A 12,793-nucleotide genomic window follows, 5' to 3' on the forward strand; every position below is an offset into this window, starting at 1 on the left:
AATTGTACTCCATTAAGTTGAATATTAACAATCACATTTATTAGAGGTGTGCATAGCTCTTTATGCTGATGAAGTTTTCGTGAAGCTCCATTTTCTCACCCTTTACAAAATTGGCAGTCTTCTGGTTTACCATTACCTACTCCTCAGTGAAAATGTTCTGCAAAATGCTAGATGTACATAATTACCCTTTGTTTTTGTACAATACCAAATTAATGCAGCATTTCTGCCTGCAAGATTACCATTGGAAGAACTTTTCCTTGCATAATAGCACTTCACAGGAAAATAACTGGAGGTATTTCTTCGAAGAATACCTTCTGCACAACCATTTTGTCAGTGTTAAAAAGGATGTATATGGCAGAATTGACTGAACAGTCATAACATGCATGTCCTTGTGGCAAAACATGAAATGTTGCAATTTTTGTAGGACTCAAAATTTTCCACAGAACGTTACGAAAATTGAAAAAAATACATTGTACAACTTTGCATACCACTAGTGTTACTTTAATACATGGAAACAATTCAGTTTATGTTGTGCATAACATACAAAATAAATCAATAATCAAAATATTCTTCTGGGGTTATCCGTGTCAATAACGGGCCGTAGCAGTTCAGACCCTATTTTCACTGTTTCTAATGCCACCTTGAAATTACTTTGGGGTACTTAGCATTCAAAGTTCAGTTGCACAACAAATAGTTTACTGATTTGCATAAAATTGCAAAGTGACAAGAGGCCAATTTATGACTTCTTGCAGTACAGAGACATGATTTAACAATACATTTGCCAATGTCTACATATTTGCAGTTTGTATGTTGGTCTTCCTTCTGTAATGTTTTCCGTTCTTTATCTCGTGCATTTTTTACTTTTTGGGACGATAATACTAGGGGGGCGATTCCGATTCGGGTCGGAAGGGCTCAGAACCGTGTCCGGAGCCCTTCTGACCGAATCGGTACATGTCAGACAGATTCCTTTCCGACCGAGCCATTCCGATGGGCGCTCGGTCAGAAAGGAATTCGACTCGGATTTCCAGATGGCCTACGATTGGCTTGGAGAGCCCGTCTGCCATCCGGAAATCCGCCAGTACTCCCCCAGTCGCATCTTTACGACTGAGTCTTTACGACGGAGTACGATGCCAGTTTTTCAATGCCAGCAGGGCCCCCATGGGTGTGAGGCCAACGAATGGTGCCCCTCCGTTGATCCCTGCACCCAGTGGCAGGCACCTTGGGGTGCGAGCCACAGGTTGCAGGGATGAACTGCACCCCTGCATTTCACATTGCAACCATGCTTTCCGGTCGGAAAGCATGCTTGCAATGTGAACCATACGAATGCGACCGGACAGGGTTCAGTCGCATCGTACTAGCAGGGCCGTAACGGACCACAGTAGGTCGGTCGGTTACGGCTCCTGACCGATGTCGGATAGACTCCGGTCCGTCCGACATTGGAATCGGCCCCTTAGTATTACCTCAAATTCCTTCCTGTCAGGGAAACTACCTCCCACTATGCCATTACAGGCAGAGTTTCCAGCATTCTAGGAGATGCAGTCTTGGATGCTTCTATTGCACTGACACACACAATAGCACTGAATAGTAGGTAAGAACTTCATAACTGGAAGGAACATCCTGGATGACACGGAGTGAGGTGGTCACCCTACCACCCCTACTCAATGTTTCAAATTGCCTTCTTTTGTGCTCGCAATACTTGTGCAAGACTACTCTGCCTGCTTCTTTTAGAAGTCAGGACGATTCCCTCCTTTTCACAAATTAACCCTGTTCTTGCCCACACTGCTCAGCAGAAGAAGCTAAACTTTATGTATCTCCTGCTTATTTGCAACTTTTTTTGCAGTGCTAAACGGCAACCAATATTATGTCGCCTGATATTTTTGCTTCTCAAAGCCTTGCATTTGGTTCAAATGTGCCTTCAGGAGATAATTCAAAGAGCTGACTGTCAGTGGTGTGAAACCATAGTGCACTAAGACCCACCTACACATAGCTGAAATTAACCCTCAGGCCCAAATTTCGAGTTGCAGCAAATTTGAGAAAATGAGTAATAACAACAAAGACAATAGGAAAACGTAATGTGCAGCCCCGTTTCTGTGTAAAACTGAATTTGCCTCACTTGCCACCTAATCCTTCTATTACAGCATACTTTTAAGATTTGAATATTCACCTTCGAATCCCCAAAACTGGTACATGAGATCCTATGTAGACTTGGTAATGGCCATGTGCTATATAGTGGAATAAATGTTTTGCCCCTGGGATATTTTTACCCTCCAAGGGTTCACTCCTATCAGTTCTCACACCAGACACCCACTACTTCCACCATTTACCGACAGTTCAGTTTACCCCTCCATAATAGATTTGACATCCTCCCATCTATGGAAGACATCGATTGACTTATTCTGTAGCGGGACTTGCAGCACATAGTAAGCCATCAGAGACCAACAAGTCTAGTTTTGAATTTGCTCCTACATCCTTGATGGAGCCTCTCCGGAACGATAAAAGGCCTAGTGTAACCACAGAGGGGAATGTTATTTCTCAATGTACAAGGCTACCTAGCGGCACCCAGCAAGATAGAGCTACAACAGAGGATCATCGTGTATCTAGTTCAAGCAAGCAGGATTCCTATCACCTATCAGAAATATTTATTCTGCATATCTTGCTAATAATGCAGTTTCCCATATCGTTCCTTCAAATGTGGATAGTGGTCACCCCGAGTCTGCAACTAAAGGTGACCGTGTTCCAGCTAAGCTCTCCAACAACCCTCAAAAGTCATCTCACTTTACCCAGGAGCAAAAACATATCTCTGCTCATCGGTGGGGCCCATAGCATCACAAGTCACACATTCACACACCACACTGCTCCTGAATCAGTGAAAAAGAAGGCGAGCTGCTGGTTAGCGGGGTACCTTATTAACCTAAATTCTATATTCTATACATTATATATATTTCAGAATATTCGTTTAACATTTTATGAGGAAAACAAATCATCAAGGTACTCCGCTATTTTGGTCGATGGACCAACTAGTAGAAGTCAGTTGATGGCGATTAAGACCAGCTCAATCACTGTATTCCTATAACTTTCAACGTTAAATTCTGTCATGACTTTTAATAAGATAAAAAAATAAAACAGACTCGAGTTTATATTTTCAAATAGTTTATATACTTCATTAAGGAAAGAAAATCTAGCATACTTTTTAGACAAGCAAAATGTAAGCATTTATTTAGTATATGTTAAGGAAAATAAAAACATATTACCCATCTGTCATAGGCGAATGACAGAGTTGCATTAAACAGGTTCCCAAGCTGTCTGTCTCTCGATTCTCCTCAATGCCTCCCTTCTGACATAAAATCTCTGCCATCGATCATCTTCTTTGCTCCATCAAAATGAAAGTCCAAAAATATTTCAAAGTCTCTAGCACCATAAAATTGTTCAAACCGACAGCATGTCGTGGTGCAAAATAAAATCCAGGGAGCCAATTTTTTTCCCGCTTTCGCGCAAGCTCTTTTATACTGTTTTTCTCTAACTATCTAACTTAAAATTGAAACTTTTAGGGTCTACAGTCATTTCTGATTGGTCCATTAGAGGGGTGGTGATGATCACCTCATGTACTCCTTGTCTAAACCAGTTTTACTTTTACCCATGTCATTCTCAAGGTTTTCTCACTATGTCATTCTTCACGTTTCTGCTTGTCGTTCATTCCTTGTATCATTTGATCACAATAATATTAGTTGAGCTTCCTTTCCCAGGCTTTTAAATGCAGGCATCATTTGGCAAATCTCCTGCTCATAGGCCAAGCTGACCTTAACTTCTCTCGCACCGAGCATAGGCCATCCATTCACACTTCTTGTACACAACGCATGCATGGGAGCCATCTTTTCCGGAGTCTTGCACTGTTTCACAAAAACAGCCATTTTCAACTAGGCCTTGCAGGTCTCAATGGGAACTAAAGCGAAAATAAACACAACCGAAATTAGATTTAATATTTTAACCCTTCTGTTTAACTCCCTCTATTCTAGTTTTCCCAGTTAGGTATTACCTGGCAAAAGCGTACAAATCAGCAACATTTTACTGACCATCTGCAATTTTTAATGCCACGAAAGAACTTCTACTATAAGCACGAATACACACGTTTATTCGATTAAGTTTATGTTATCACTGCTCTGTATTAGTGTGACTCGATTGTTTTCATCAGTACATTTATTTCAGCAAATAGCAATTAGTTTTCCCAGGTGTAGTGTCTATTTTCGTGCATTTTGTTGATTAATTCACATACTTCACTCCATTAGTTTTATTATGGTTATGAGAGATTAACTTTACAAGGGGTACACAAAAATCTTTGTCTCTCCCCTGATCCATCAACTTCCCCGAAGTCACCAGAAATCATTCCAACTAAATTTTCTAAGAACATGTTTCAGATTTTTTTGTTTAGACTTTAGTATCTCTCACATTTCGTTCTTTTGAATTTTTATACATTTTCTTTTTGAACTCTTCTAATTCAATTTCTCCCATGTCATGTTCTCCTTGCTTATTCTTTTCTACATTTATTTTTATTTGCCTTTCAGCTTTTCTTTTTCTAATACAGACACACCCTAATCTCAATATTAATGCTATCATTATTATTATTGTTACTGGTACTAGTATCTTTCCTACTAATGAGCTACCTATTTCTACAAATAATTTCTTTACCGTAAAAAATCTCTTACCAATTTTCTCTAGAACACCATCAACCTCCAGTGGAGTCATTTGTGTAATTCAGTAATGTTTCTGATATATCTTTGAAAGTTCTGACTTTTGTTAGGTATATATGTACAACAATTTTGCACTTTCAATATTCTACAGACTCCTCTTTCTTTTGCTAATCAAATATCAAGAGCAAGTCTATTTTGCATCACCATAGCTCTCATAGCAACCATTTCAGTAGTAACCAATAAAAAGCCTCCTGCAGTACTTGTTGATAAACAATCTACTATCGTTGATAACTTTCGAATTTTGTTTGCATTGAATGATATATCCACTGCTGGTATCAATGCTCCAAGAATATCACCTACTATTTCGAGAAAACTTTCTCTCCTTCTACGTGTTAAAGGCTTAACTATCTCATGAATTCCATTAGTTCCTCTATCTACATGAACATTTTTAGGAAAGACCAGACCCACATAGCAAGTCCCATACCAATGATCAGGCAATCTATAATAAGCCTTGTTTCCACAAATAAAATAAATTCCAGGAATCCCCCAATAATTCTGTAAGTGTCTTTACAATCACTTGCTCCCACAAAATAATTATCATACACAGTATTGTCTCGTCAAATACACATTTTTCTCTGTTGGGGACAATCTATTTCCAATGCTACATTAGTATCACCTTTTACATAATTTTCTTCATCAAATTTCCATGTGGGTGTTTTCATTTGACTTGCAGTTATTTTTCTTTCATATACGATTCTTCTATCCTCTGCCATTTCTAAAAATGCCTTCTCTTCTCTTTTTAATTTACATATTAGATTATTTCTGAAAGTATACTCTATAGCCAATTCACTAGTTTCCAAGAAAAATTCACCTAAAACTGTAGCAAGTTTTACTTTGTTAATTCCATGTATTACAGGGACTTTAGCAAAATGTTCTTCCACATCAGAATACTAATATTCTAATTTGCCTGTTTTATAAAACAAACTAGCTATTACACTACAAGTAATTCCATAAGTGAAAGGAAGGTGATGATATGTTACTCCTTCAGAAACAGATGCAGGTAACTGCATACAAATGTGGCAGTCTCCGGCGTCCATCGTTTCAACATATTCATTTAGTAATCTAGAAAAAACATTCTTTGAAAAATCATTAATAGATCTATCTTTATGAAGCTCAGTTTTATCTACAAGTTTTACATCATTCTTTAAATCATGTGTCTTTTCACTCCTGTTGTGATCTTGCTCTCCATAGGAAAGTTCAAAATTCGGACTAAATGGAACTAGTATTGCTAAAATGAGCCATATAAGCATTAATAAACCTGTGCACATTAACCACATTCTACACCATTTACACATAGCACCACATCTAGATCTTGTAATATCGTTTACAGGCATTTGTTTTCTTCATTAAAATACCCTTCAAATTGCCTCTCCTTTAAAATGTCTCTTTCACTTCTTTGCACATGAAAAATATGTGTCCTTAAAAATCCTTTGCGTTATTATGCCTCCAACCTTGTATTTTCTTGACCTTTCTCTCAATTTGTCATCCTTTGATTTCCAATATAAACACAGTTCACTTTCAATTGCCTTTATCACTCTCAGGAGTCACTTTGGATCTATTGACTGCTTTCAACTTCTTCAGTATCAGGCAATGCTATGTAGATCCATTCAGGTGATTTATATTTCTGGTTTGGTTAGCTCATTCTTTTTGGTCTTTGCAAAATCTCTTTATTTATTTCTTTTTGATCTTCTTGACTTATTTCATTCACTCGTTCCTTCTGTTCTCCATTTACATTTATCAACTTGAACTTTAGTCCTTTAATTTCTGTAGGCCAATTATCTCCTTTTCTTGGCTTTTTAATCACAGGCTCTATTAATTCACATTCAAATTTCCAAGCTCTTTTTCTGGGACTTTTTCTCAGAACTGTTTCTCTTTCACTTTCATCAGACTCAGTTTTAAATCTTTTTTCGCTTCCTCTTATTTTGAACTTTATTATTTCTGGTTCGACCACTAAATCCTGCTTTTCTATTGTTAATTCAGTTCTTTTACAAGGAACTTCTCCATAATTGGTACTTGGAGTCTCATCCTCATCATAAGTTACTTCCTTTTTCCCCAGTGTCAAGATCAAAATTCCTTTTCTCCGAATTCTTTGTTTGATCTGCAGGTTTCACACTTTCACCAGTTTTATCTTGTTCTTTTTCAGTGTCCAAACTGGCCTCTGTTACTTCCAGATGTCGACTTACAGGTCGATCTTCAAGATCTGGAATTTCAATTATTTCAGTCTCTGCTTCTGATGCTGAACTTGTATCTGATATTTCCAGATGTCGCCTCACAGGTTGAGCTTTCTGATTTGGAGCTGTGTCTGATTCATTCCCTGAGTCAGAGTCTGAACTAGTATCTGCCTCTTCCAAATGCAGATTTTCAGGTTCTGGTACTCTGATGGTGTGGCTAGCATGCACCCACCTTTTCACACCTGCACATTTTACTGCAGTGATGCTAACCAGAATCCCTTGACGTGGTTTGTCCAAACATGGAACCAGGCAATTTCTCCTTCTATGCACCTTTATTCAGACCCAGTCTCCAGGACTCAAATCGTGAGCTGGATGTTTTTCCTGAGTACACACATCAGTTCCAACCTGGTGAGACACAGAAGTCACGATGTCAGACAAACCCTTGCAGTAATCCAGTATGATATCATCATTTATAGGTAGCAGTTTGTTGACAGGTACAAATGCTTGTTCCATTTTTCGTCCCATCAGTATATCATGAGGACTCAAACCTGTTTTTCTGTCGGGTATGCTTCTTAAGGTTAATTAAACAAGTGGCAAAGAAACAAGCCATTTAAGTCCGGTGGCCAAGCACATTTTCCCTAATCTGTTTTTGATTGTTCCATTTACTTGTTCGACTACCCCATAAGCCTCTGGTCTGTAAGCACAATGCAGTTTCTGTTGAATATCCAGTGCTTCACATATCAGTTGTATGAGTTAATTTTGGAAGTGACTTCCTCTGTCTGTTTCAATTGTTACTGGAAATCCAAACCTCTGGATGACTGTTCTTAAAAGGAGTTTTGCTACTGTTACGCCATCATTTCTCCTGGTTGGAAAAGCCTCCACCCATCGTGAAAACAAGCAAATGATCACAAGGACATATCTTAGTCTATTACATGGTGGCATCTCTATAAAGTCCAACTGAATTCGGGTAAAACGACCTCCCTCCCGTCCAATGGTTCCCAGGCTCACAACAGTTTTTCTTCCTGGATTCAATTGCTGACATATTAGACATCTCTGACATAAGCTTTCAACTATTATACAAAGCACGGTATTCCACCAAGTCTGTCTGAAGAGTCTACTCATTGCATCTCTGCCAATGTGTGCCTGTCCATGGTACAATCTTACCATATTAGAGATCATGCTATTGGGCATGATTGGTCTTTCATCTTTATATACCCAGATTTTATCTTCCTCTCTTTCCCTACAACCTGATTTTATCCATCTGTCTTTTTCCTCATCACTTGCCTCTTCTTGCAATTGTCTCACTTCCTGCCAAGTCTCAACTATGTTAGTAAGCATCAAAGGACTTAAAACATGTTCTTTTTCTCTGTCCTGATTTATAGATGCTAGGTTTCTTGCACAATATTGGGCTATGGCAACAGCAACTCGATTGCCCTCAGTGACATAATCATCTCCATTTTTATGAGCAGCACATTTAACTACAGCATTACTCTTCGGCAGCTGTATCACCTCCAGCAACATTCTCACAAACTCTCCATTTCTGATAGGAGATCCTGCAGAGGTCATATACCCTCTTTGGAACCACAGTTGTCCATAATCGTGGACAACTTCAAATCCATACTATCAATCACTACGGTAATTCGGACATCTTTTGCCAATTTACATGCTCAAATCAAAGCAATCAGCTCAGCCACTTGGGCGGAATGTATTCCTTTCAGACAGGATGCTTCCATGACATCTGCTACTGTACATACAACATATGCAGCACTCAAAGCACCTTAATCTGTTCTCGCACAGGAACCACCCACAAACCGCACATAATCTCACTCTTCCAAGGGTTCATCATTAATGTCAGGTCTTGGTTTTGTACAATACTCAAGCACATCCAAACATTTTTTATCAATATCATCTTTGACTTCTCATCCAAAGTATCAGGCAATAAGGTGGAAGGATTCACATTGACACACCTTACAACTGTCACATTGTCTGCACCCAGAATCACTTTTTCATATCTAGTCAAACGACTATTTGTCATATACTGTGTTTTAGTTCTGGTGAGCAGTATTTCAACTGAATGTGGCACATACACCTTCACTGGGTAGCCTATTACTATACCTTCACTCTGTTTCAAGCTCACATTAGTAGCAGCTACAGCTTTCAGACACCCAGGTAATGCTCTTGCCACTGGATCCAAAACAGCTGAGAAATATGCAATTGGTCTTCTCATTCTTCCATGTCTTTGAATTAGAACTGATAATGCACACCCATCTCTTTCAGTGCAATACAATTTGAATTATTTTTCATAATCAGGCATGCCTAGCGCTGGTTCTTTGCATAAGCTGTTTTTCAATTGTTCAAACGTTTCCATTTCTTTTTCATTCAACACTATAGGGTCTTTTACATCCCTTTTAGTCAATCTCTGCAAAGGCTTTGCAATTAGTGAAAATCCACTTATCCACTGTCTGCAGTAACCAACCATTCCCAGAGACATTCTCACTTGCTTCTATGTCTTTGGTGGATTCATTCCTCTGATAATTTTAATTCTTTCTGAGGTCACTTTTCTCACCCCTTTTCCAATCTTGTTACCTAAAAATTGCACTTCCTGCTGACAAAACTACAATTTTGATGGAGACACTTTAAGTCCTCCTTTTGCCAAATGATTCAACAATGCAATAGTATCAGAAATACAAGCTTATTTGGTCTTTGATGCCACTAGTTGGTCATCAATATATTGAACCAAAACAGATTTTTCTGGCATATTCAGACTTTCTAATGATTTCTTCAGTATCTGATTAAAGATGAAGGACTTTCAGTATACCCTTGAGGAATTTAGCACTATGCCGAAATACGCTTGTCAAACCTGAAGGTAAACATTGGTTGACTGTCAGGGTGTAATGGAACTGTAAAGAATGCATTACACAAATCAATAACTGTGTACCTTTCTGCTTCATGTGGAATTTGATATAGTATCACTGGTGGATTTGGTACAATTGGATAGCATGGAACAACTATTTTGTTCACGTTTCTTAAATCCTGCACTATCCTAAAAGTGCTGTTTGTTTTTTTCAGCCCCATAATTGGTGAATTACATGGACTGCTCATTATCCCTCTCAGAATTCCTTGCTCAATCATTTTGTTAATCACTGGAGTTACTCCTTCGATTTTTTCTGGTGTCAGTTTATATTGTGGGGCATTTGGGTATATAGCATCTTCTTTTACAGTAATTTTTACTGGACTCACCCCTATCATTAGACCTATCTCTTCTCCTGTGAAGTCCCACACCTCCTCTTTAACTGTCTCTTTTAATTCAATTGGGTTGTTTTCTCTGTCAAACACGGGGAATGTTTCACTCTTTTCTGAATCTTTTATTGACATTGTCATTTTATATAGACTATCATCATCTGCTGTTTGGAAAGCAATGCCATCTGGTGAACAATAAATGGCACAATTCATCTTACAGAGTATGTCGCGTCCCAGCAAATTTACAGGATTGCTGTCACATACCACAAAGCGATGCATTTCTTTAAAGGAGCCAATTTCTGCTTCTACAGGCTGTGTTAGTGGGAGACCGATAATGATACTTTATTTGATTTAAAAAATCATAAAAGGGTGGGCTTACCACCATGCAAACAGAGTATACATCATAAAAAGAACAACACAAATTCAGCTTTGAATGTTGTTAAAAACTGGTATCATAAAATATGCAAATTTATCGGGGAACACAATGTTTTTAACTCATGATAAAGGGAAAGAAGTAGAGGTGTGGGAAAATAACAGTAGTTCAAACGGGGGGCACTTTATTTTTAACTCATAGTGCAAAAAGACATCCGTTTGGAAAGGAGGAAAAGGAAGAGAAGAGTCCGTAGCCGGCCGAGGCCTGGCCTATTGTCCAGAGACCGCTTTGGTTGCCGCCCTGTTTTCCAGGTCTATGGCGGCGAAGTTCAAAAATGTTATGGTTTTGCATGAAAGTTCTATCCAAGATCCACTTAGGCATCTTATCACTGCCGCTCTGCAAGTTCTCACCTGAGCTTCTCTTAGAAGTGGTCGAAGAAGCATTTTTCTAAGATTCTGAAGTGCCGGGCATATGCATATAAGGTGCAGCAAAGATTCCGCACCGTTGCCACAGAGACGGCACTCGTGAGTTGCCCACGACCGTAGCCATTTAGGAGTAAGCTCTTTGGAAGAGAAGCAGCCCAGCCTTAAGAGACTAAGTTTCCTTTTGTGATGGTCCCTGAAGCATTCTTTCAAGTATTCCTGAGGTTTTAAGTTGGTATATGATGGCAAAACGATCCAGGCATGGTTTTTGCCGGCCACTGCTGCTTTGTCCATGAGTAATGATGCTTGTTTGACTGCTTTCTTGGTTATCAGCTTGAAAGCGGAGTAAGTCATGGGCAAAAGCCAGGATTCTTCCAGTTTTAGTGCCTCAAGAGCTTGCCTCAAGGTCTTATATGCTGAGTTTGGTAGACCAGCTTGTTTTTCGACTTCTGACCAGCAAAGGTGGGCGAGGGATTCGTCTGCTGCGTCCCTCATGCGCCAATAATATTTGGCGAGTGCTCCTTGTCTTGCCGGGAGCTGGTTGGTAAGACCAAACTCCAAGCGAATTTGAGCTTGAGAGATATGGCGCGGAATTAGGAAGAGGTTTTTGAACAGCCTGGATTGGGCAAGGTTTAACGCTGTGGAGTCCCGGGTTGCCAGTAATTCTGAGCCGTATGTTAGTGATGGCAGAAATTTAGCGGCTACAATCTTAAGAATGTGGCCGGTGGAATGTCCGTTTAGTTGCTTTTGAACAGTTTTAAAAGCAAATTGAAGCTGCTTGGCTTTGGATTTCCCCTGTTCCAGGTGCTGTTTAAACTTTTGTCGATGGTCCAATAAGATTCCTAGGTATTTATATTTGTCTACCTGGGTTAAAGCAGTATAATTTATCTTCCAGACAAAATTTTGTTTTTTCTTTCTAGAGCCGCAGAAGCATAGAGTGTTTTTTTTTTTTAGGTTTATAGTCAGCTGTGCCTTCACGAGGTACTGCGACAGCTTGGAGATCAAGCGTTGTAAGCCGATGGGGGTTTTTGACAGGAGCACTATGTCGTCTGCATATTGAAGAGATATTATAGGTGAATTAGCCAATTTTGGAGGATCACCCTGAGTGGTACGTTGGTCGCTTTCTAGATCCGCGGTGTAGATATTAAAGAGGCTGGGGGCCAGTACACAGCCTTGTTTTAAGCCATTGGTTGTGTGGAATTTCCTTGTCAGGCGTCGACCATCTCCTTTTTTAACTTGGACCCAAGTGTCTGAATAGAGCTCGATGATTGCTCCCAGCAACTTTGGCGGCACGCCCCAAGCTTTCATTTTGGCCCAAAGAATGGATCTGGGCACTTTGTCAAAAGCAGCTTTTAGGTCCAAGAAGCAAGTGTACAGCGGGGTGGAATTGTGAATTGCTTTGTTAACAAGGAGGGTTAAGGCAGATAAGTTGGTCAAGGTGCCCAGTCCTGGCCGAAAGCCTGTTTGTGTCCGGGGAATTATCCCTGTACTGCTCACCCAAGAATCCAGTTCTACCAGCAGATTGGAGGCATAGATCTTGGCCTCCACGTCTATTAAGGCTATTAGCCTATAATTGTTAGGGTCTGATCGGGACCCAGATTTGTGGATTGGATGAAGAATACTGCCTCTCCATGATTCGGGAATATTCCCGGTTTTTAGACTGTGACCAAATAAGGGTGTTAGTTGGCTGGCCCAAAATGTTGGATCTTTCCTGAATAAGGCATTGGGAAGCCCGTTTGGTCCAGGTGCTCCATCTGTTCTCAATGATTTTATAGTGTTCGAGACCTGCTTTAAAGAGAACAATTCCATGTCTCCTGTGTTCTTAGATATCGGTGAGTGCCC

At 39.7% G+C, this 12,793-nt stretch overlaps 1 pseudogene; it reads right to left on the minus strand.

The window, feature by feature from the left end:
• Positions 1-4,422: 4,422 nt before the first annotated feature.
• Positions 4,423-10,435, minus strand: LOC147702356 (uncharacterized; annotated as a pseudogene).
• Positions 10,436-12,793: the final 2,358 nt, after the last annotated feature.

This window comes from Lissotriton vulgaris, chromosome 7, assembly GCF_964263255.1.
Source record: "Lissotriton vulgaris chromosome 7, aLisVul1.2, whole genome shotgun sequence".
Classification (NCBI taxonomy): Eukaryota; Metazoa; Chordata; class Amphibia; order Caudata; family Salamandridae; genus Lissotriton; species Lissotriton vulgaris.